The 26,404-nt window shown below is 40.8% G+C and overlaps 1 protein-coding gene across 3 annotated transcripts in view; it reads left to right on the top strand.

The window, feature by feature from the left end:
* The window catches only part of ST6GAL1 (ST6 beta-galactoside alpha-2,6-sialyltransferase 1), a 125,803-nt gene that overhangs the window by 68,396 nt on the left and 31,003 nt on the right, over positions 1 to 26,404 (top strand). For 2 of the 3 annotated variants that reach the window (XM_079101479.1, XM_079101480.1), the window contains one exon: positions 24,480 to 24,624. The gene's annotated coding sequence lies outside the window, so the exon portion shown is untranslated. Of the gene's footprint in view, positions 1 to 15,530; positions 15,650 to 24,479; positions 24,625 to 26,404 lie in introns of those variants that run through there. The other variant, XM_079101481.1, reaches the window with a different exon arrangement.

The raw sequence follows: 26,404 nt of genomic DNA, 5'->3' as shown, positions 1-26,404 counted from the left end.
AATTAACATTTGTAACAAAATCAAACCTTCCAATTCATGAACCTGTTATTTATCCCCATTTATTTAGGTGTTCTTTTTTTTTTTTTTAATTGTAAACAAATGGGATACATGTTGTTTCTCTGTTTGTACATGGCGTAAAGGCATACCATTTGTGTAATCATAAATTTACATAGGGTAATGTTGTTTGATTCATTCTGTTATTTTTTCCCTTTCCCCCACCCCTCCCACCCCTCTTTTCCCTCTATACAGTCCTTCCTTCCTCCATTCTTGCCCCCCTCCCTAACCCTAACTCTAACCCTAACACTAACCCTTCCCTCCCCCCATTATGTGTCATCATCCACTTATTAGCGATATCGTTTGTCCTTTGGCTTTTTGAGATTGGCTTATCTCACTTAGCATGATATTCTCCAATTTCATCCATTTGCCTGCAAATGCCATAATTTTATCATTCTTTATGGCTGAGTAATATTCCATTATATATATATACCACAGTTTCTTTATCCATTTATCAATTGAAGGACATGTAGGTTGGTTCCACAGTCTGGCTATTGTGAATTGAGCAGCTATGAACATTGATGTGGCTGTATCTCTGTAGTATGCTGATTTTAAGTCCTTTGGGTATAGGCCAAGGAGTGGGATAGCTGGGTCAAATGGTGGTTCCATTCCAAGTTTTCTATGGAATCTCCACACTGCTTTCCAGAGTGGCTGCACTAATTTGCAGCCCCACCAGCAATGTATGAGTGTACCTTTCTCCCCACATCCTCGCCAACACCTGTTGTTGCTTGTATTCTTGATAATCACCATTCTAATTGGGGTGAGATGGAATCTTAGGGTGGTTTTGATTTGCATTTCTCTTATTACTAGAGATGTTGAACATTTTTCCATATGTTTGTTGATTGCTTGTAGATCTTCTGTGTATTTAGGTGTTCTATAATCAAGTAGTGTTTTATAGTTTTTAGTAACAAGTCATGCCTATCTTTAAACTGTTTCTTTGTTATTTAATTTTTTAAAATTGACATGTAATAGCTTTACGTGGCGTTTGATCTTTTCCTATTGTAAATGGAATATAAAATATATTTCTCAAATATTTGTGAATTTGTACTTTTAAAGAATTATAATGCAGTATTTTTAGGAGAAGGATAGTTACAAATCTCTTAGACAGCACTGAAGTTTAGGAACTACCATTCTGGACAAAACCACAAAACATTACTAAACTGTTCTTTATATCTATATGCCACTCTATCATTGCCAAAACATTTCCTTCCTTTGATCCTACAGGGGCTCTCAGAAAGAGACAAAAGAGCTGTTGAGTATTCCTACTTTCATATAAATTTGGCCTCAAGGATATTATCTAAAAGTCTTATGACTGGCAACACAGAGCCAGCCCCGGAACCCAGAACTTTTCCTAAGAGAGAAGTTTGTCTCCTGATACCAAAGTTATTCTCTTAAAGATGTCTTGTTATAAACATTACTGAGAATATACTTGGAAAGGGCCCAGATTCATGGAGAATCGTCTTCCTGTGACCTCCATAGATAGGACCTCCATAGACAATGCGGGAGGAAGGGAAGAAGACAATGGAGGGAGGAAAGTGGACCAACATAATTATTTAAGAGACATTAAAACAGGGAGGGTCTATGTTAGCACACGTAGCACTTCTGCCTCTATTTGGAAAAGATGCCCTTTTAGCCAGGGCCAAAGCTTTTACTCAGTGAACGACTTGCACAATCATATATAGCATCCCTAAGGGAAAACAACAAATGTAGAAACCTTAATTACTCAGGAATTAATGAAGGATGAGGAACCTCGACTAGTAGGTATTTTGTTCCTTTCCTTCTGAGAAATATAAAGTACTTTCAAGATGATTCAGAGCTGAAAAGAAGAAGCCATCTTTTTTCCTCTCTCCTTTACAACCTTTCTACTTTCTATCCTTTCTCTTCCTTCTCATTTTCCCTCCATTCCTCAGAACATACTGAGTGCCAGGTCCCCAGAACAGAGATAAATGAGGAGGCATCTCTTCCTAGGAGCTTGTAGGTCTTACACACTTTTTTGACTGCCACCAATAATAAGCAATAGATTTTATGGCCTTGTGGTTATTTTTTAAAAAGTCTTTAGTTTTTAAAGAAATACATATTAGATTATTTACAAATGAAACAACATGATTTTTGAGATTTTTGAAATACTCCAGAAGATCCAGGATTGGGTAGGAATTGAAACGAAGCAAGATTTGCCATGAGTTGAAAATTACTGAATCTGAGTCATGGGTCCATGGGGGTTATCTGTCATCCATCCATATCCTTTGCAGTTATCTTTTTGAGATGAAAGTTTCAGGAAATACTACTTGCCTTTATTTTAGAAAATGAATTCTGATGTTTAAAAATCTAGCATAGTTTATTTTAATAAAGCTAATCATGGTGCTTTAAATTGATCTTGAGATCGATAAAGTAATAATGTTCAGAAAAATACTCGTATAGTGAGGAAGACAAGAACCCATAAAATAAGAGACTACCATCTACTATAACGTGCTACCAGGGTGTGTAGAGGGCCCTGAGAGTTCAAAGGTGAAGGGGCCACGAACAGGGTCCTTGTGAGCTTGGGAAAGCCTCTGAGCAGTCCTCACCTAGAAGAGGAGGCATATGGAAGTCTGACAAGATGTCAGAGGGAAATATTTGAGTTCAAGGATGAGAGAAGTGACACAAGAGGGAAATGGCAAGGTTGGCTGGGCCAGCCTCAGCTCGTTCAGTATGGGTGGAATGTGAAGGAACAGAAGGACAGGAGGAGAGGTTACGGATGGCAGCAGCAAAATACATGCCAGGTCTTATGGAACAGCTTAACGAATTTGTGTTTTAGTCTGTGTTTCTGGAAGCCATTGGAGAGAAATTGTGAAATGAGGGGTTCCCTTTACCTTTTGCAGAGGGCACGCTCTCAGCTCTGTGCAGACCCGTCTGACTATGCTGTCATGACGTAGAACAGAAAAGCAGATCCAAAGGAGAATCAGTCTAGAAGCCAGACCTCCTGACCCCCCTGATGTAGCTATCATCCCCGGTGCCACATGCTTCTCAGAAGTTCCACCCTGAAACACGAATTGGACTTTTTCAAGTATTTACCAAAATGAAAATTGTGGTTACTTTCAGGGCATAGGAAGAGGTGAAGACAGAGCCATGTCCTTGCTTGTCCTTCCCTCTTTTTTCTTCACCGCATTCCCTCACCTGCAGGATAAAGCCATGGTAATCCATGAGAGACTGAGAACGGTCACTTACCATGTGGCATTTTCCTGGGTGCTTTACAACTATTAAGTCAGTTATTCTTCCTAACAGTTCCATCTGTATTATTATTCTTTCCATTTCACAGATGAAGAAAATGAAGTACATAGAAGTAAGTGACTTGCCTAAGGTCACACATCCAGCAGTTAACAGCTGAGATTTAGGTGAACTGTCTCCAAAGTCCACTCTTTTAGCCACCGTGGCACTTCTCGATTAGGTTTAATTTCACTCCAGTTGTATCCTTTGAGAGATGGGTAAACTTTTGAGAAGTAAAAATTGCTGAGAAAAAAGGGCTGGTAGTACCAGTCAGGAAGTAGTAGTCCAACTGTAATCTCTCTACTAGTGTTTACAATTAAAAACTGGACAGGGTATGCAGTATTATTATATATATATATGTCTCATATCACACATGTACATTATGTTTTGGTTTTCATCTGTGATTCCTGGCTTAAAACTTCCACAGCCCTTGTTATTTCCTGAGTGACTAGAATAATATTGAAGTGCTTTAGGTTTCAGAAAGCAAAGTCTCTCCCTCTCTCCTCCTACCTTCCTTTCAACTACTCCTTTTTCTCCCTGTGGCAGGTGATTGAAACTAGAATTTCTCTTTCCCAAGGTGGACTGTAGAAACTCTAATCTTCCCGTCTTTCTGTCCTGAAGTTGGCCACGAAGAAATTCTCCAGTAGCAGATCATAAGGGTGGCATTGTAGAACGAGTTTTGTCCTATCCTAGGAGGAAGAAATGTTGCACAGAGAGGCCAAGAAGAATCTGAACAGACAGGCCCTGTTGAGTTTCCAACCCAGGTTATTAGCATTAGATCATACCCTTTTCTGTCCAATCACATTTTTACATGATTGTTGTCCATGCTTCAGTCATGTCTGTGCAATGAAGTCTCCATAAAACCCCCAAAGGACAGGTTCACTGAATTTCTGGGTAGTTGAATATGTGGAGGTTCCTGCAAGATGGTGGGCCCAGAGGGGGCATGGAAACTCTGCCACATGCCTTGTCCTATGCACCTTTTCATCTGTGTCTTTTGCAATAGACTTTATAATAAGTTGGTAAATCTAAGTGTTTTTTTCAGTTGTATGAGCTACCTTAGCAAGTTCATTAAACTCTGATTTATTCCCAGTTGGTCAGAAGCACAGGTGTACAACCTGGGGCTTGCAATTGGCATCTGAAGTTGGGGGGCAGTCTTGGGGACTGAACCTTCAACCTGTGAGCACTAATGTTATCTTCAGGTAGACAGTGTGACATTGAATTGAATTAGAGGACATCCAGCTTGTGTTTGCTGCAGAACTGCCTGCATGCTTGCTGTGTGGGGAAAACCTCCCACTCATGTCGGAAGTGATCTGTGTTGTGAGAGTATAGCAGAAGAAACTGAGTTAGAGGTTCCCCCCCTACATCCTCACAGAATGCAAAAAGCTTATGCATGAGAACTCTAAAAAATAATAGCAGGCAGAGAGGGGACTGGAGTTAAAACCGAAACAATGAATGACTCATAATGGTCCTTGTCCCATTATCTTGCATAATAGTGTGGGAGGCTAAAACTCTAAGATAGCACATCTTTTAAGGCATATGAACCTGGAAAAGGAGCTATTGGAAGCCAGAGAATGTGAAGAAATCCCTCAGGAAAGAAATGGAAAAAGGGATTTACTAATTTTCTGTATGGACTGACATAGGTCCTGAGCATAATGCAAGGTACAACTTCCTGGAACAGACCCAAAGAAGCAGAGCAGAAGCTTTGAAAAGCCAACTATGATATTAACCACTACACAATTCCCAGATAGTCCCTTCAGTAGCATGTGACAGACAGACCCAAAGGCATAGCCAAGTCTTTGAAGACTGAACTGATATCTGAGCTCACACACATAGTGAGCAAACTTTCAGTCTGAACCTCCATGGCTTAATTGCCTGCTAAAACAAATAAACAAAAGAACTGACATTTTCCAAAGGATTTGGAGTTTCATAGTATAATATCCACAAATCTGGGACACAATTCAAATTTACTCAACATAAAAAGAAACAGGAAAATCCAAATGGTACTTAAGGGAAAAGACAACTAACAGGTGCAAACCTGAGATAACTCAGATGGTGGAATTATCACACAGAGACATAAAGAAACTATTATATTCATTTCCCAAACTTGAAATTAATGAAATGATTAAAGTTCTTGGCAGAGAAATAGAAACTGGTGCAAAATAACCACATAGAAATTTTAAAACTGGAAAGATGATATCTGAAATAATTAACCCACTAAGTGGTCTAGAATGGGTATCATAGAGGAGAGTCAGTGGACTTGAAGGTAGGTCAATAGAAATTGTACAGTATGAAAAAAAGGGAAAATATTGGAAACACTGACCAGTGTCATAGTGCTGTGGAATATCAAAAAGCTGAAAATTCATGTTATTGGAGTCCCATTCCAGAAGATGAAAAGAAAGATATTGGTGTGGAAAAAATATATATTTGTAGAAGGAAAGAATGACTGAAATATCTCAAATTTAGAGAAAGACATAGATTACAAATTAAAGAATCTCAGTAATCTCAAACAAGATCAACTCAATGGCAATTACTCAGCCACTTCATAATTAAAGTTCTGAAAACTAAAATTAAAAAAATATTGAGAGCATCCAGAGAAACTTGATGTGTCACACCTGCAGGAAATCTATTCAAATGACTACAGAGTTCTCATTCAAAACTGTGTAGGTCAAAGACAGTGGGATGACAACATTAAAGCACTGAATGAAAGAAACTGTCAACCCAGAATTTTAGGCCCCCCCAAAAATGTCTTTCAGGCAAAATAAAATATTTTCAGATGAAGCAACCCAAGAGATTGCATTTTCAGAAGACCTGCTTTTAAAAGAAATCTAGATGATATGTTTTAGCCCAAAAGGAAAACATTCTAGAGAGTAGGAGAAGTGGTAAATATTGGATCTAATATAGTTAGTTCCCTGAGTAAAAATACACACATGAAAATATGAAAGTAAACAAAGTCACCCCTATTCCCATGACATGGGGTAACTATAGACTACTGCAATATTTTGGATATATTTCAAGTAATTTTTCTCTGTGAATAGGCATTTTTCTCTCTTGATGTCTTTCTTTCTTGATATTTTTTTGGACCTACTTACCCCTCCTTCTCTCCTTTAATCCTTCTTTTCCTCCTTCCTTTTGAAATAAAGATTGGAGCCAGACTCAGTGAGGCCAGCATCTCCCTGGTTTCTCTCTGCAGCCACCTCACTGATGTCCTGTTTTCTTCAATAGTCGCACTCCAGGACGGGAGGTGGGTGAGTCTGGCCTATTGTGTAAACCGAGGGAAAATGCAGAGAAGAGTTGGCAGGCAGGTATCCTTGTGAGGAGTTTGTCCCTCTCTGCAGTGACCCAGGTAGCCATCCATCCACACCAGGCATTGTGGAGGGCTCCCAGTGATGTGCATTTGGGAAGCAGATTAACAGTGTGCACTTTCTTCTCCCTGATCATAGTTATAATTCACCTCAGTTATTGATTGCACACTCTAATGCAGGAAACCTTCAGTGCCCCAAGTGTTTCTCAAACATTGAATTGTTTCTTTGTCCTTTTTAAAATGGGACAGTGCTTGATCTGTAAATGTTTCCCTATGACTTTATGAAGTGATGAAGTAGTACCACTGTCTTGGAGAAATTTAAAATAACACACAATTTCATCTGTACAGTTTCAAAGCTCCTTCTCATCTCTCATTTCTTGTGCCTCACCATACTTCTCTGAAATAGGGATTATTATTTGGAGAGTTGAAAGTCTCGCTATGTTGCACGGGCTGGCCTCCAACTCTTGGGCTTAACCCATTCTCCCTCCTCAGCCTCTTGAGTAGCTGGAACTCCTGGCCACAATACCACTCCTGGATCTGAAACAGAGGTTATTAAATCCCTTTTCTTTCAAGGAAACACTCAGAGAGGATGGGTGACTTTCCTAAGAACACTCAGTGATTTCCATTGGAGAGCTAGGGACTCTTACATCTTTGCTCCAGTTTTAGCCTTTTTCTGTTAGTTTGATTTTCTTTTATTTTTAGCAAACATCCCCTTGTCTTGCTTCCTCAAGTCCCACATTCCTACTCTCTTTGCTGTGGATCACTGTTTGAAATAGGTAACACAAAAAATGGCAAATATTGGTTTTGTTGAGGTAAACATTAAGGTCCTGGGTTAAGCCAGAATCTAATATTGATTTGAGACACTCATCCTTTCAGAAATGAACACGTTTCCACCTCACAGCTGAGCCAGGCTGTAGCCTCTTGTCCCTCTTCCCCTACTTCCTGTTAGGTCCAGGTGTACAAACTACCATTTATTAAGTACTTGACATGTTCCAGCCAATGCACCATCTTTACTGCTTCAAAGCACCTTTGAGGTGGGTAGATTTGTACACATGTTACAAAACTGAACATTCATGTCATGTGCCTAAAATCCCACAGTGATTGAATAATAAAGCTGGGAACCAAATTTAGATTTCTCTGACTCCAAAACACGGCTCAAATGAAATTTTGCACCAGCCTCCCCAACTGGGCTGTGTCTGAGGGGGTCTCCCCTCTCAGTCTTGGTTCTTGCCTCCTTATCACAGGGGACTTGTACCTAGCTCTTCTTGTCCTGTGAGCCTGGAGTCAAAGCTGATCCTGGCTCGGTGGGGATCTTCAGTGGGGTGATAGTTGACAAATCCCATGATCCAAGTCTCCTTTTCTTCACTTATAAAATAGTTCGACAATGACCTCCCTTTGGAGGCTGTTTGGCAGATGAAAAAGGTGCCTGGCACAGTGCCTGACACATAGTAGGTGTCTAAAAAGCAGTGGCTGTAATTTGTGTGTTGGTCACTTGGAATGAGAAGAGGTGTGTGAGGGTCATGGGCTGCAGCACAGCCCCTCTACCCTGCACAGTGCCCCCTTCCTCCACTGGTTCTCCGTCCGCCTCCCCTGCCTGCTCTTTATCTGCTCTCCACTACATACCGCATTCCCGGTTGTGCCAGACCCTTCTACCTGAGGCTCACAATGCTGACTCTCCCCTTTTGGCTTTCTCTCTGCTGCTCAGCTCTGCATACCTGCTTGGCTAACACCAGCTTCTCACTGGCACCCTGCCTTTGCCAACCTCCATGCCATAGCCTTCCCCTCCCTCAGGCCTTTCCTGGAGGGGCAGAAAGCTCACCAATCCATCAAACTTCTTTGATCAGTGGCTGGCTGTGGGCCCCTTGTCCTGGGCTAAGATTCCCAAGCACCTGCTTTGTTAGAAGAAAACCATCATTTGTTTGGCAAAAGAATCTAAGCCTTAGGCTCGACTTTGGTTCACAAACCAAAGATAACTAGATGGAACACAGAGATAACTAGATGGTTCAGGTGCTCCCTGGCTATGGGGGCGAAGGGACAAAAGAAATAGTGAGGTTTTTGGGCCCATGCCTGTATTCCCATGGTATTTAAGACTGTTAGCTTCTTGAGGATAAGAGTGACAGTTTCATCTGAAGCCACTGTTGGTTGTATTAACCGAACTGAATGGATATGGTCAAAACAGGTAAGCTCTTGACTCTGACATTGCCAGGCCAGCGCTAGTGGGGAGAGTGGAGTAAGGTCGGGGTGGGGGTAGGCAGCCCAAGAGCAGCATGTTTTTTCCTCCCCTTCCATCCTCTGAAGTCACTTTCCATAATTGGGGTCACATGCAGGAGTTGGGATATTTTAGTGACTTGCTGTTGGGTAGTGGGGAAGGAAGCTCATGACTTCATAGCCAGACAGTCCCTGGCAAGCCATTCAACCTCCCCCAACTTTGGTTTCTTCATGCACAAAATGTTAAAACCGTAGACTCTTTCTGTGTGTAATAGCCCCAAGGGGGGGAGGGTTTACAGATAAGAAAATCACGTACATGTTACAAAGCACACGGTTGCCCCAGGATATGCAATCAATCATAATTTAATATGATAATTTAAATGATTTCTATCCCTTATCGATCCTGTAAATACAGAGCTATAGAGATTTCTGAATCTATTAAAGGAAACTAATCACTGAGTGTAAACCTTTCTTAACATTGACCTGCAGTTTGATTTCTTTGGGACGCACAGTTCACAGGCAAACAGTTATTTTTATCACTTCCTGATACACAGAGGGCACAGAATCCCTTGCACACCAGGTCCTGGCCTGAGTGTGAGCACTTTGACACACTAAGGGGCTGGCTCCTGTCAGCTTTCTGTTCATCGTCACTCCTGAGGGAAGTCAGGCTGCTTCATACCCAGGACCTTTAAGGTTGATCGCAAATTGTTAAAATCCCAAATGTTGATTCTATAAATGCTAAAGATAAAACTGTACTGGATGCAATGATCCAGAGCTGCTGGAGGATTCATTGAGATATATCAAGTGATTTGCACACTAAATGTGCTGCTGCTGACTTGAGACCTTTGTCATTAATTGGATCTTTTGCTTCTGGAGTTGAGTGGGCATGGCCGTTGCTGGGAGAGTCACAGGTTAAAGAAGATGGCCATTTTAGCATAGGCATGAAGAATGCTGTCTTTGGATTCAGACAGTACTGGGTTCAGGTCTTGGCTCTGCCATCTACTAGATCTAATGTCTTTGAGTGTCATTCATGTGGAATGGGTTGGTTATTGGTGCCAACCTCACAGAACCATGGTGAGCACTGAACGAACTGTGTGGGTGAAGGTTTAGTATAGTGCCAGGCTCATGGGAAGCCCCCAGAAAGCAGTTTTGATGACTTCTCTCTTCCTCTTCCTGGATTCAGTACCACATACCCAGTAGATGTTTCGCATTTGGTTCATGTCGAAAACCATTTTCTTATCTACAAATCAACCACCTCCCACCCTCAACACATCACAAGCTCTGGCAGTGGACTCCAGCCAGACGTCTCCTTTATCAAAAGCTGTCTGTAAGTCTGTGCTTGGCAATGCCGCGGAGGAGACCAAAGAGGGCTGATAATCTCTACCCCTGCAGGCTCAGGATGATTGGAAAACTAAGGCACTCACATACAGCACCTGGAGGGACATGTTAGAGAGTGTTTGCTCAGGTGGGAAGTGTGAGTAGACGTCTACACAAGAGGAGGAGTTCACGGGGGAGCATCTGGAAGCCTTCTGCAGGGACTGGGCTGCTGCTGGGTCTGCCTGTGGTCCCTGAAGTGAAGGAGGGAGTGGTGAGCCTCAGTTTGAGGCTGAGATTAACTATTAAGTGCTGACATCTGTGGATCTGGCCCCTAAAAAAAAAAAAAAAAAAAAAAAGATGTGTCCAAACCTCCCCTTGGTCCATGTGCTCCGTTAAGCATCAAACGAATGCAGATTATAATGTTGTATGTGAATGGTGGGGAGGGAAGCAAATGCGGACACCCTTAGAGAACCAGCACCTTCTTCCAGGGGAGAATGACGTGGCCCAAGAGCCGAAGCCGAGCCTGAGCTCTTGTCTGGGACTGTTCAGAGTATAACAACCCCTTACCCAAGAGATGGATCATTAGTCATATTGCTGTCTTGGTCATCCAGTGACCAGAGTCAAGACCACGGTCTGGGAAAGAGAGAGGTGAAAGGCCACCTCGATGCAGGGTCATTCTTCTTCCTCTGGTAGTCCTGACTCCCCTGGCCTAGTGACAGACATGAGTTATTTAGAAGAGATAGTCCCCTTTGGACCAGGGAGCCCAGAGTCATGACACTCAATCTGAGGACCTGGCCTGAAGCAGTGACCAGACACTTCCTTAATAACTGGCTAATTATTCAATAGGAAATTGTTGTGGAGGAGTCTGTGGTAGGCAGGAGCTCAGGATGCTTGAGCCACACATTGGCTCATCAGCCATGTACACCCTGGGCTGAGCTGCATTGTCCCTGTCCCTCTCAGGGAAGGCTGGGACTCACTCCCATTCTGCCCAAGGCCACTTTCTTGTGATCTTTCACACCTTTGAGGCCTCTATTGCTGTTTATAGACTTAGACCAATTAAATCAAAATCTACTGAATATTGGACAACTATGTTTTTTAAAATGCTTTCTAAGTGATGTTAATGCCCAGTCAAGATAGAGAAGCAATGTTCCCTGGTCCCTTTCACCCACGCTTAACCCTGGCTATGAGACTAGAGGTGGGTGGGCAGAAAAGGGGTACATAGAATGCTTTTACAGCTCTGAGGACGGACTTGAACAAACGTGTTTTCCTCTGCATTCAATCCCCCTTACTCTTTGCATGGTGGCCTGTTTGGCCTTGGCCTGTTGGTGAGAAAGACATTTATTTGCTAAGATAGGAGAGGTAAATGATTGTTACCTTGATGACTTTAAGGAGAAGTGGTTGCACAGGGGTGATTTCTTGCATTGAGGAAATGTCATAGAACGCTGGCTCCGACTCCCTCTGCCCAACTAAGACTGATGAAAGGAAACAACAGCCCCTGGCAGGACACCAGCCCTTGAGCTCCTGGAGAACATGAGGATTAAGACATTAATAGGCACTATTGTTCTGACTAAAGATGCAGTTAAACTGAGGTTCCAAGAGATACTTAGGCCAGCAGACTGTAAATAGTAGTTTACTATAAATAAACTGTTAGCAGGACTTAAGAGAAAATTCAGAGGAAATCTTTCTCTCTTATTTTGTTGCCACATGATCCTCCTTTGTAATTCAACGTGAGAATTTGGGGCAGCCTCATTATGGCTGCCTGGCTGTATCAACTCTGCTGTCTGTCTTGAGGAGAGGTGTCTCTCTGATGTAGCTGCTACTCTGCATTTACCTGCTGAGTCCTGATCTGGGGAGGGAGGCTGGTATCTGATTTGGCCATCAGTAAAATTCTGGTTTTACTTTGCTGTTCTCCTGATGTCTAAGAACTCAAAGCCAAATCCTCTGGATAAACTTAGAATGACTTGATTCTGCCTACTTGGGGGCAGTTGGGGGTAGTTTTTCTAAGCACCCTCCTGTATTCACCCAACTAGTAGAACCTGTTTTTTAGGAGGTATGCTGAGCAAGAATTGCTAGGATCACAAGTTATGATTAAATTAGGATAAGTTATGTAAAACAGAATTCCTTGCTCAGGGTCTCCAGAGGACCACTAGACATTTTTAGCATTTCAAAAAGTCAGATGGGAAAAGCACATTTACTACAACAAATCTTCACAGCCAAAGAAATCAAGTGTCTGTGTATTGTGTTTTATGTTTTTCGTCTGATCTCATTCTGATCAGACCTCTTATTGTCAGCAATATCTTTGTTCATTTGGTAACACAAAAGGACCAAAATTCTTCAAGTTCGTTGACAACATCTTTCAAAATCTGGGGATCATGTCAGGGAAGCAATGTACAAGAGGTAATTGGTATGGAAGAATTCAGGAACCATTGACTTTGACTAATTTAAGGGGAGCTTCTTCTATTTTGGGGTGCTAGTGAAATGTTAAGGTGAAGAGAGATGATAAATCTATAGCTGAAAACTCAGATGAAGTTCTTAGATAAGAAGAAATAAATGTTCAGGGAGTCTCTGCTGGGTAAGTCTATTACGGTAGTGCTAACTGCTATAACTGCTATAACAAACTGGTTAGGGTGATGCTGGCTGCTACAACAAACTCACTTCTTAATCACCTTGGTTCAGAAGTGACAAATATTAGTTTTGTTCACATTTTGTTGCTGATGACTAGCGAAGTGGCCTCACCTAGATTCTGGGTGTGTATGTGTGTGTGTACATGCACACACATGTGAGAATGCACTTCCTGGAAAATGTCACCCCTATCTGGGAAATCAGCTACAGCAGAAGCAAGTTTTGGTAAATGCATGGCATGAGGAAACAAAAAGAGAAGTCAATACAGGATTAGGTGGCAGCTTGAGAGTTTGTGTTCTCAGAGGAAGGAGAGCCCATTATGTCAGTTTCTAGAGGTTAGGACAAACACTGCTTCTGGAGGCATTATGCCTGATGGAGATAGCCTTCTGCATTAAGGTCTTTAGGAGCAGAAATTTTGAAGGTCAACCAAAAGGTGAGGTTTGCACGAAGATTTGAGCATAGTAAACAGAAAGTGAAGATGGTGAACAGCAACTGTAGTTGACTTGGTAACCCCCGGAAGGCCTGAGTAGGGGGACATGCTGGAGCACACAGCCAGCTTGCAAAGACAGAATTACCAGGCTCACATCCCACTTTGGCCATTTATCATGACACCTTGAGAAAATGACTTAAATTCTTTGAGCTTCAGTTTCTTCATTTAAAGAAGAGGATTGCTAATGTTCAACCTCCCAGGGTGATGGTTAGGATTAAATTTGGTAACATATGAAACATTAGCACCAGGAAGAGCTCAGTAAATGGGAATGTGGGTCTTTCTTACCTGGATTTTTACAATTACTTCTTGAAAGCACTTTCTTTTATACCCTCACCAACCTTTCCTGTGCCACAGTGAATTCTCAATGTAGCAGCCAGAGTAATTCCTTTCAAACATAAGCCAGCCAATTTTTAGAGGGAAAGCCAAGATTCTTTTAAATATATTGATATATTTATTAAATCTTACTTAATGATACTGCTGAAAGTGTCTAGTTCCACAGTGTTATGAAAATGGAAGAGAGAGAGAGAACTGTTTCCACCTCAACAGATGGGTTAATTTAGGGCAATGCGTGGTTGCTTGGGGTGATTGTAGCAGAACTCTTGGAAAATACCAGCAGCAAAACTGCCATTGTGATGCAGTGATCTGAGAAAGGATTGCTCAGTAAAATATTCTGAAAATCTAATAACAAATAGGTAATAAATTTTAGATTCTATGTCACTTAAAAGTAGTCTTGATTAAAGGTTTAAAAGAAAATATGAAGCAACTGAAGCAAATGCCTGGGTAAGATTTCCTAATCTGTGAACAAAGACAATAAAAAAAAAATACCAGAAAGCATACTTGTTTTTGAGGAGAAGAAAAAGAGATCAGCTATATTAAAATGATATGAGTTGGAAAATTTATGTGGATCATAGTATAATCACAAAGAAAAATTCTTGCCCCAGTCTGGGGCCCTACATGATCTGGCTCCTAACGTTCTTCTAAGTGCCCATCCCACGCCTGTCCTCTGGCCCACTCTGCCCCAAGGCTTGATGCTGTTTTTGAAGCATGCCAGCATGTCCCTGCCTAGGTATTTTGCTGCCCCACCACCTGCTACCCTCTTCCCCAGAAAGCCACATGACCTTCTCCCTCCCTGACCATCTTTGCTTCAATGTCTCCTCGGTGACACTTCCTCTGACCATCTTTAAAATCTTCACCTCCTACCTCACCCCAGGCAGTCTCTAGCCCTCTGCCCTGCTTTCCTGCATAGTGGTTATCTGCTTCGAAAGCACCACATACCTATGTATTTACCCCTCACTAAGTGGCAAGGGCTGGGGGACTGGGGATTTCTGGCCGGCTTTGGTGCCGCTGTGTCTCCAGGAGACAATGAGCATTGCTGGATGAATGAGCCTATTGAGAGTATTGTGTGTTTTCTTCCAGGCTTTGGCACGACTGCAAGCTAGAAGAGGACAGGCATCCCTGTTCATCTCCTGCATCCTCAGTACCCTTAGACTGCAGGACTTAGATCCTTTCAGACTTAAAAAGTAATCCACACACATAAAACAAACAAACCTCGGAGGACTATTGAACTTGAAATCATAGTATCTCAACCAGCCTTAAAATACAAGCGTTTGTAGGACATAGAGCCAAGGACTACCTTAAACACACCACAAGGAAGTCATCAGCTAAATGTGGAGCCTGGGTCATTCCAGAGGACAAATGACCATGTATTCTCAGTGGAAGAGAAAAAAATAATGTAACAGGGTGGTGGTGGTGGGTGGGGACAGTTATAGACTAAAATCAAGTTGAAAATGGCCTATTATCCAAACAAATTGTGCTGACCTTTTGTAGATCCTCAGTTGAACAATGGAACATGAGCCACATACTCAAGAGAGTTGGTAGAAATTTGTGAGTAGCTTGGATTTTAGGGGATAGTGGCGATGTGGTCATATCCAATTATCATAAATGGATTCCTATGTTCTCTGGAGAACCTGGTGTGGTAATCTAGAGAACTGAATTCAATAGGAATGTATATGAGGCCTATATTCTCAGTAGTTCCAAGGATGATACATAACTGATACCATTTTCTTTGCCAGGCAGTAAATTGATATATCCAATACATGTCGTGTTAAGGCTTAATTTTCTCATGGAGTCCAATTGAGAAGAGCTGGTAGGAACAAGTGAGGCAAAATCTGACATTTGCTTTAAGGTGCTGGGTGTGGGGATGTGGTGAGGCATAGCAGAGATGAGGAGGAAATGAAGCAGTTCCTCTTTCGGTGGAGGAGGCAGGCTTATTTTCTCTTCTGTAGTGCAAGGGAGTGGAGGAAAGAGGGGCATGTAGTGGTGTTTATTCAGCCCTTTTTATAGGCCCTTTTTGCTCCTTCCTCCTCTGCTTACCTTTGATTTGTGGAGCAGAATGCAGACTGGTCATTAGTGAGGTAAGATGGGGGAGATGCCTGCTGGAACTGGGGCTTTCACTGCTTGTACTGGGGAATGTGCATTTCTACAGAAGAGCTCATGGGAAGCTAAGGGCCTGTTTTATTATCAGCCATCTGTCAACTAGGCGGTCCTTCTGCGAACATACCTTTGTCTGTCTGCAGGGCACCGGTCGAAGACAATAGCAAGTGGCCCAGAATTTCTTTTTGCCTTATGTATTCAGAGTGGCTGGCTCTGATCGGGGACCACTGCCATGCAGATAGGAAGGACCCAATACCCCCCACCAAGTTCTATTCTCTAGGCCCACTAGAAGACCTCTGTGGAAGTGTATGCAGGGGTTTCTGAGGATTTCCTGGTCTTCTTCATCAGTACCTTCTTGACTGGAAAATGACCTGGTAAAAGGCAGAGTCTTTTTGCAGCCTGTCTGGGACAGTTAGGTCAGGCAGGAATGAAAGCCCCTTCATCTTCAGAGCTTTGATCTGGACAGGACCCCTCCCACCCTTAGCCCTGCAGTCAGGCTTACCCTCCATTAAGCATTTGCAGACTCAGCTTCTCAGATTCACCAGCTACAAACTGGTTTCCTATTTCATATAACATTTCTGACATTTGCTCCCTTTTTGAGCAAAATAGTTAAATGTCAGAAATGTTTTGACAAAACTATTGATGTTTTGACCTGTGCTGGCTTGCACTGGATAGACAGTGTCTAGGAGCTGGGCTGTGGAATCTCTGCTGGCCTGGACTAGCTCTTTGGGGACTCTGGGAAGCTGGTGCTAACCACTTTGCTTAAGGCTCTCGTTACCGCTGGGAAATAAGTGGACTCTGCCATAATAAAAGAGCTTTAGCACGTGGTAAATGCTTAATAATTATTAGCTCAAACAAAGTGATAAGATCTACCAGTAATTTTCACTATGTCCTACAGAGGTGAACTTTTAAGTATTATTTTTGTCTTACAGATAAAGGCACATGGCTCACAGAAATTAACTGACTGGCCTAAGATCAGGTGATTGACAGAAAAGCCAGGCTTTGAATCTGGGTTTTTGAGATGACAGCCTCAGTCATTTCCCAAAGCCAGAGCCACTCAAACTATTGGTGGTGAAGAACTAGGTTCTTCCCCCAGTTTCTCATGTTTCAGTAGTTTAGCAACATATATTACAAATGAATTATAGAATAAAATGAAATAAGAGGACATTCAAAATGCAAGCCCCATTTAAAAATATTTATTGTAGTAAATAGGCAAAAAACTGCTCTTTTAAATTACTATAAAAGTTGTTTACACTCAATTTCTGTACTTTTCTTCCCCTGGACCTTGAAAAACTTTTCCAGACAGGCACTTGTCTGTAGATCTCACTTTGAGGAGCACTACTTGTTTCTTGGAGCATAGTGACTGGAACTCACTGACAGAACCTGCCTCCTGCACTCGCTTCAGTAGACTTTATTGAATGTAAATGTAGGCTGGGCAGAGGGGTCCAGGTCATAAGATGCTCATAGTTAGTCACTAGTGAGTGTAGTTAGAAGATAGTACAGAACCTGACATTTCAGTGCAGAGAGGTGGGAGAGACAAGGAGGCATCAGCCAGCTGTGGAGACTACTAAGAAGCAGTGACCAGTGATTCAGAGAGAAACCAGATGTGGAAGTTTTTGGAGGCCAGGCGAAGAATATCAGCTATTAAGGAGGAAGAATCAAACAACTACTTACAGTACTGCTGATGGGAGAAAAGATGGAGAGTGAGCATTGACCACCTGCTTAACAACATGGAGATCACAGAGGTCTTTGGTGACTCTACCAAGAGTAGGTTCATGGTGATGGGGAAGGCTTGAAATGAGGATGGGAAGATGGGAATTGGAAACAGTGATATGGCCAATCAAAGAGTTTTAGTGCAAGGAAAGAGAAATAGGGTAGAGCTGGAAGTTGAAATGAGGTTTAGAGGAAGGGGCAGGGAAATGGAGTCTATTTAGAATTCGTTCATTAGCCAGATCTGTGAACTTTTATTAGGTCATTTTTTAAAAATTAACTTCTTCAGTAAAACAAACAATTATCTGTTGTAACTTTCTTCTTCAAGCTCTTTTAAATTGTCTCCATTGCCAAATAATATTATTGGTCAAGAAAAAAAGAGTTTGTAAATCATACTTTTTCCTCATATAGTTCAATCTAAACATATGTAAAATGACATTTCATTTTTTCATATTTGCATTATCTTATTTTTTTTTTGGCTGAAATATTTTAATTTCATCTCTTACTACTTCATATGCATAGGGCCTTTAAAAAAACATAACCACAATACAATTAATACACCTAACAAGATTAACAATAATTTCTTAATATCATATAATAGTTAATGTATATTCAAATAATCCACTTGTCTCCAAAGATGTTTTGTAAATTAAGACTTAAGCAGAGACTATTCCATATTATTGTCATATTTAAGCTATTTGGTTTTTGTGCTCCCTAACTTATTGATGGAACCAGTTTAGTTGTTCTGTAGCAAGTCTTACTTTCTGAATTTGTTTGATAACATCCCTATGGTGTTATTTAATTTACTCTTTCTTCTGAATTTACTGAGAACTGGAGTTGCATACAAAAACTTGATAATAAGCAGATTACACATGTGGGGCAAGAATGTTTCATAGATGGTAGTGTGATTCATGTTGTCTCTCACCAGAAGGTAGGTACTGCCGAGGTGTCTCACTATCAGTGATGCGAGACTGATCAGGGTCAGGTGGAGGCAGCCTGAATCATGACAGGTGTTAACTTTTTCTGCTTTTTGTATTTAAAGATTTTTTTAAGATATGAGAATATAAGCATGTCTATGTGCTTTGAGAAAGGGGTACTTATTGATGCAGAGAAAAAGGGGGAGATTTTATAAAATATTTTATATATTATTTATATATAATATATTATTTATATTTTAAAAATTTATATTATATAGATTATATACATATTATATATAATATGTGACATATTATATATAATATATATTATTTATATTTAAAAAATATTTTGTATATTATTTTATAAAATAATTTCCCTAAGTAGATAAGAGTGTACCAAATCCAGTGGATGAGTGCTGGTCACTGCAAGTGTTAGATGCAGCCAGTTCATCCAGCATAGAGAAAAAGACCTATAGAGAGACATTGCGGAGAGACATAACTGTGGTGATGTGGGCTGTGGTAGGGGGCTTGAGCAACTTCTATTCTGGCACCTTATGTTTTCACCATGGGCAAGAGCAGGTTGATCAGGGGAGAGTGAGAATGAGAGGAGAAAGTCAAAAAGAACTCTAGGAGGGTGTTGAGTAAATATGCTGGAGGGGTAGCATGTGATTGCTGGGAAGGCCAAGCACCTTCTGGCAGTTAGTGATCAGTAATGTGGAGTGAAATCAGTACACATTGTTGTATAGTTTTTATCTAGCCAAGTTCAGTCACGTGGTTGCAGGTGTGAGGTCAGATGGAGTTGAATTTAACCAGGATTGGGTTTTGGCCAACCATGTAATGAGAGAGGGTAGAGGGGTCCTTTTAATGATTGACTAAGGAATTTAAGCTGGCAGGAAGGGAAGCAAGGATGTGTGGGAAGTGAGGGAGAGCATGGAAGTGGTAGAATGAGCCATAGAAGATTCTTGGAGTTGTAGGAATAGTTGGAAGAAGCTGGGAAGACAGGAGTGGTGATTGGAGAAGGATGTCTGAAACTGAGATTATAGAGGGGGTATATGTTTTGGAAATGAAAAGATCAGAACTATGACCTGAGAGTGAGTGATTGAGACCACAGTCATGGGGGTAGAGGAGATTCAAGAGCTGTGAGGCCAGAGGAGTAGACTATCCTGTAGGTGGATGGGATATTCATTATATCACTAGGAGTCACAGCAGAAATATTGTTGGGGGAAATCACAGTGAGCCCGGAGCTAAAATATTCAAAGAATGAAGAAGAGCATCCTGGGTGTAGGAGTAGATGCTACAGGGGTAGTAGGTGGTGTGGTCAGCATAGCATAGCTGTAAAAATAAAATTAATGGATGCATGAAACATTCTTAATACTGAGCCTGCATGTCAGATAGACTGAAGAAGTGTTAGTGATTTTCATTCTGAGCACTATGTGAACAGAGAGCAGAGCTTAAACCACTGGATTCATTTTTACAGGGAAGATGATTTTCATTCATTTTAAAGCCAAAGAGGCACAGCATCTTCCCTCTGTCATTCAGTGTATCTAGCAGACTAAATGAACATCTGCACACTAGTGTTGTAGAGAGGATTCTAGCAATCAGGTAGTGGGGAGAAGGGAGGGATAGTGTCAGTGCTAGGTTCATTCTTTCATTCAAGAGAAATTAGGAAAACCCCATTCACAATAGCCTTGAAAAAATAATTAAAAAAAAAACAACAAAAAACTTGACAACCAATCTAACAAAAGAGTTGAAAGACCTCTACAATGTAAACTACAGAACATTAAAGTATGAAATTAATGAATACCTTAGAAGATGGAAAGATCTCCCATGCTTCTGCATAGGCAGAATTAACACTGTCAAAATGGCCATACTACCAAAAGTGTTATACAGATTTAATGTAATTCCTATTAAAATCCCAATGACATTCTTCATAGAACTAGAAAAAGCAATCATAAAATTCATTTGGAAAAATAAGAAAGCCAGAAAAGCCAAAATCCTTAGCAAGAACAGTGAGGCAGTAGGCATCACAATACCAGACCTTAAACTCTACTACAGAGCCACAGTAACAGAAATGGCATGGTATTGGCACCAAAACAGAAATATAGACTGATGGTACAGAATAGAAGACACAGAGACAAACCTACGTAAATACGGTTATCTCAAACTAGACAAAGGCACCAAAAACATTCATTAAAGGAAAGATAGCCTATTCAACAAATGGTACTGGGAATTCGTATGTAGGAAAATGAAATTAAACCCCTATCTCTCACTCTGCATGAAATTCAACATTCTTTCTTCCAAACATGACTGAGCATTTTTATAGTTACGGTCTAGAGCCTGGCTAGATGTAGGGAACCAGAGATGTCTCAAAGAAAGGAACTCTCAATGGCTGGGACAGATCTGCTATCAAATAAATATCGCATGGTTTGATGAGGGCCAGAAAAGGCATAGTGAAGTCACAGTGATCTCTGTGGGCCAAGGAAGGGTTCAAAGTCAAAGGGTACTTTAATAGGTGTTGAAGGCTAACTGGGCATAGCCCACTGTGAACAGGGCAGGAAAGGACATTCCACACAGATGGGACTTTATAAGTATTGCATGAAAGAGAGAAACTCAAGTAGCAGTCCAAATGCCCCATATCTTCCCTGTCTCAGTTTCCCTGTTGGTAACATGGGGATAACAATGGCATCCACAGAGTGGGGCATGGTGAGTAATAAATGACATGGCATGTATAGTACTCGTCACAGGCACTGTCCCTTTGGATGTATGATCTTACTTGATTTTGTACATAATCCTATGAGATAGGATCTGTTATTATTCCCATTTTCCAGGTGAATTAACTGAGTTTTATAGGGTTGAGTCACCCTCCCCGATGAGAGGGAAAGTTTGGACTCTTCCCTCACATCAGTCTGACTCCAAAGCTTGTACTCTCAACCCCTAAGCTATCGTCAGTGCCTAGCACATAGCTAGTACTAACTAAATGGCAGCCATTACTGTCATGGTCGCTAGTTTGCCCTTCAGAGCTGAGTGTTCCATCATCGCTTCTGCAGCTGGTTGAAAATCACCAGGGCTGCTCTCTCACTGGCAGCAGTGACTATTTTTGGAAGGCCTTCATCACTTACAATACATCTAGATAGTCACATCCCATTTTCTTCAGATGGTTTATTTTTTTAAATCGAGTGGTTTTTATCTTCTTGAGGGCAAGTCTTTCAAGCAGTTGCAATTGACATCACAGAAGAAGAGCTGGGCTTGAGGCACTCTTCTCGTGTCTGTGGTGGAACTCAAACAAAAGTCTCATGTCCCAGCAGTCTATGCATTAGGAGAGGGCATGGAACCAGCATCCACATGCAGTAGACATCACCCAAAGACTGGGTGACTGACGGGGCTAAGACACTGATGACTGAAATACACAGAGGTCTCAAAGGGCTGCTTCACTCAACAAATATTACTGAGCGCCCACTCTATGCCCTATACTATGTAGTGTTTGGAGATACCACTGGCATGAGTGGTACAGAGGACTGACAAGGCTCCTGCTTATGAAGCTCATGTTTTTATTGGAAGGAAACAGACAGCAATTAATTCCTAATAAGAATGTACACATCATGATAAATGCTGATGCCACAAAGGAAACCCAGACCTTGAAAAGGGGGATTCCTATCAGAGACATTTCCTGATTCTCCCAGGAGGCTGCCCCCAAACCAGATTTGTCTCAATTGATAAGGTGCTGAATTTTTTGACCAAGGACATGATTATACCTCTCACTTTTGCCCTGACGGTCATGCCCATGTTCTGCCTACCTGCTTGAAAAGCTGGGATTCTCCCTACCTGGAACCTCCCTCACCACCTTCAAAGAAGGATTTTTCTCCTGGTTTGTGGGGTGATGCCTGTTATGTGGTGTTCTCTTAGTTTTCTTAATAGTGCATCCCCCAGGACGGGCTTCCAGGCCATCCCCAAATTGTACGTCAAGTTGATACACAGGTTGAGTATATTTTTCCATCTTGCTCCAAACAGTTTTACCCTAATCACTCAACTAGCACAGTAAGAGTAATCAAGGAAATCAAACTGATAAGATGAGAATTAATCTCTCATTTTATGTTTGCTCAGTAGTCTTGGGATCTCAAGCATGTGTTTTTTTTTTTTTTTTTTGACACTTAGACATATATAACTTTTCATTGCAATAGTGTATGTACATTTCTGTTTTGCTTTCTTCATTACAGTATTAAGTATTTTTCTTCCTGTTACATAAATTCACACAATCGTTTATATTCTCCCACCATAGATTCTCCCATAGTAAGTTATTGTTATAAATTTAGTTATTAACATATTTTACCATAAATTTTAAATTAAAACCTTTATAGAACTCACATTCTTTTTAAAATTTCATATTCATTTTATTGATTCTTTTTAGTTAGACATGACAGTAGAATTCATTTTGGAAAAAGTATGTCAGATTCATTCCACTGTCTTTCCAACCCCCTCCCTTCCCTTCATTCCCTCTTGTCTAATTTACTGAATATTTATTCTTCCCCTCTCCCCACTTATTGTGGGTTAGTGTCCACATATCAGGGAAAACATTTTCCCTTTGTGGAACTCACATTCTAATCTCATTCATCCTTTTTCAGTCTTTGCCACAACTGTGTGGATGGGGAATCATTTTATAATGTGAGGAAACCAAAATATGTAATCTTCTTTTTCTTTTGAATTGTTTATTCAATCTTATTTCCTAGAAGTATGGCAACTTGGTCAATAGTCATGAGCTTTCATTTCTATGGTTTGAAAAACTTTCTAGAAGGGTTGAATTTAATTTGTAATGCTCCTTCAAATGTAATTTCATTATGGGCTGGGGCTATAGCTCAGTTGGTAGAGTGCTTGCCTTGCAAGCACAAGGCCCTGGGTTCAAATCCCTAGCACTGAAAAAAAAAAAAAATGTAATTTCATTATAATCTGCCCAGCAATTGAATTATTATTTTGAAGGCTGCTGACCAATGTAAATTTAATAAACTAATATCTTAATGTTCTAGTTGCCCCCCTTTTGAGTTTTCTCTCAAAATTAACCATAATGTCATATGGTTGCTAATTGTGTTCTTTGTGAGTTTTCTGTTCATGTTGATTATCTCTTTATTTCGGGAAACTTTTACTGTATTAACTCATTTTGTACTTTGGCTCTTGTTTCCTTTTTATTTTTTTAAAAAAATTTAATAAAAGTTATTATTTTTGGTACTGGGAATTGAACCCAGGGATGCTTAACTTCTGAGCTGCATCCCCAGCTCTTTTTAATATTTTATTTAGAGGCAGAGTCTCCCTAAATCACTTAGGACCTTGCTAAGATGCTGAGGCTGGTTTTGAATTCACAATCCTCCTGCCTCAGCCTCTGAGCTGCTGGGCTTACAGATATGTACCACAGTGCCTGGCTCTTGTTTTGTTTTTAAATTATAATCGTAGTTAGTTGTCATTGTATAGAAGTTGTTAGAATTTTCTTACAATTCAATCAATGAAATTTTTCCTTTGCTATTTTTCTACATCGAATCCCCCAAAAGGAAAAAGTTAACAAATACATTTGTATTTTTAGCTTTTTAAAATTATATTTTTATATTTTTTAATCTCGAAGAGTTATACATGCACATTTGAGAAATTTTGGGAATGCATAAAATTACAAAAAATGGAACTATTCATTATTCTACCATCCTGAGTGTACATTTCTGAATACTTCTCTTTCTAACATGTTAAGATATATGTTAAGTGTATTTATTTCTGAACTTGAATAGTGTTTGCAGTTTTATAACCTGTTTTTTTAGTTAAAATATACTGATTGAACTTTCACATATCAGTAAATATCCTTTGAAAATAAATAATTCTTTGAATCTCTGTTGTAGTTTATTTGGGGGATGAACCCACTTATCCCTAAGCAGAGACTAATCAAGCCTTTGCCAGGTTGGTTGATGGGGCCAACTTTATCCTTCCAGGACATTCTCTGGCATCAATCTATTTTCTAGGCTCTCCTGCTGTTCAGGGATTCAGAGCATTGCACCTGTAAGAGGCTTTTCACTCTTCTGAAACCCCAAGTCTTCCTGGGTTACACCATAGTCTAGGCTTATGAAAGTACCTATCCATCTTGTTAATATTTAACCCAGTTCTAATAGAAAAATGCTGTCTCCTCCTCTTTAAATTTTTTTTTTAACTTTTGCAGATGTTTTTTGATCATCCTGAGAAAAATGATTCTTGGCCTCCAGACCTAATAAAGCAAATCTTCTTCCCATGGAGAACAGTGCTAGCTCCTGAGGACCTGGAGGGCCTGCAACTCCTGCAACCCCAGGGAGATTAGCCAGAAGCAGGTAAGAAACACCTACAGGTATGGACTGGCAGAGGGGCACATTACCAAGTAAAACTGTGTGGCAGAGTGCACTGACAAGGATCTCAGGGTCCTGATGTCTGACTAAAGCGTTGCTGGGTTTTCTTTCTTTTCTAGTCCTCTAAACACTGATTCAATGTGGGGCAGGGTGGAGGTGGGTGGGTAGCTGACTTGCCTGTTTTTCTGTAAGCTATAAACATAAGATTTGAGTTATTCTATAATTCATTCAGCCTTTTTGAGCACCTGTTATGTGCCAAGCACCACATTTGATATGGAATATGTGCTGATGAGTAGTTCATGGCAGAATTCCTTATTCTAAGATTTTCTTTCAACTGCTTCATTGCCAGCTTGGTCTCTGTAGGTAATAATTTGAGTTGTTATTGTATTTTCTTTCCCAGAAGTCTCGTGGTGGTTGTAAAGATCCATTGATATAGTCACACGAGTATAATAGTACAATAATTCAATAACTTAAAAAAAAACAAACAAACAAACTGGGTATTGAACCCAAGGGTGTTCTACCTCCGAGCCTACATTTCCAGCCCTTTTTCCCCTATTTCAAGATGGGGGTCTCGCTAAGTCAGTTGAACTTGTGATCTTGCCTTACTCTCCTGACTCACTTGGATTACAGGCATACCCCACCACACCCAGCTCAATAATCCTTCTGGGGGGCATCCACTCTGTTCCAGGCATTGTGCTGGGTACTGTAGTTCAGAAATGCCAAGAGGAGACATGAAAAGCAAGTATTACAAAGCACTGTTGCAAGCAGCGGACAGGGATAGTGGCCAGTGGCGGTGAGCTCCACTGAAGGCCAAACGCAGAGATTGAGGAAGTGTACATGCCTGGAGGCTTAAGAAATCAGTCAGCGTGATAGGAAAATTCAAAACTTGTAGTGTTTTTCCAAAGAATTTATGGAGGAAAGTTTGCTACTCTTTCCCCCTTTGTTGGGCTGTTTAGATGAAACTTCTTCTGTCTGTCTTATAAGCATTTCCCAAACCTCATGTTCCTCAGCTATACATGGAGTTCATAAAATCTGTTCTGCTTAGCTCACAGAGCTATACCGTGTCTTACAAATCCTAACTAATCTGTAAGTGCCCTGGAGTGGTAAAATGATGTTTGCCAGTGCTGGCAGGTGCTCTGCTTATGATAAAGTGGCTTTTCTGTGATTCACAGATCAAGTTGCTGCTTTAGGTACCCTGATTTCTGAGTCCTGTTGGCCAACGCTGACTTTTCACTGTTCCCAATTATAGATCCCCTAATGGAAAGATGATGACGGGCCTTTAGAATCAGATAGGCCTGGGTTTGAGTCCTGGTAGCACTGATAAGGCAGAGAAACCCTTAGAGAAACTCTATAACCCTTCTAAGGCTCAGTTTCTTCATTTCATAAAACAGAATTGTGAATATCCCATAGTGTAATGGTAAAGATTCAATGAGAAATTGCAGGTAAAGTGTCTACCATGTTGTTGGGTCTCCTTAAATACTACTTCTCTAGTTCTTTTTGAGTTGTCATATGGTCATGTGATTATTCATGTTGTGTGGCTGAGGAAATTTAATGCCTCAGTTTCCTAATGATGGAACAGTCTTCTGCCTCTCACTTTTTGCTCTTATGTTTGAATTCTTCCTGTGTCACTTCCAAAATCTCAACCACCTGGGCTAGGAAACCATCATCCTCAGAGCCACTGGTTCCTAAGATCGAGAACAATAGGAAATACTGCTTTGGTTGGTACTGTCAGTGAATTCCAAGAATGAGCTGGTTGTCACTTATT

This window comes from Sciurus vulgaris, assembly GCF_902686455.1.
Source record: "Sciurus vulgaris genome assembly, chromosome: 10".
In the NCBI taxonomy this organism is placed as follows: domain Eukaryota; kingdom Metazoa; phylum Chordata; class Mammalia; order Rodentia; family Sciuridae; genus Sciurus; species Sciurus vulgaris.
Note: the sequence above shows the minus strand (reverse complement) of the source record. Positions and strands in the feature narration are given on the sequence as shown.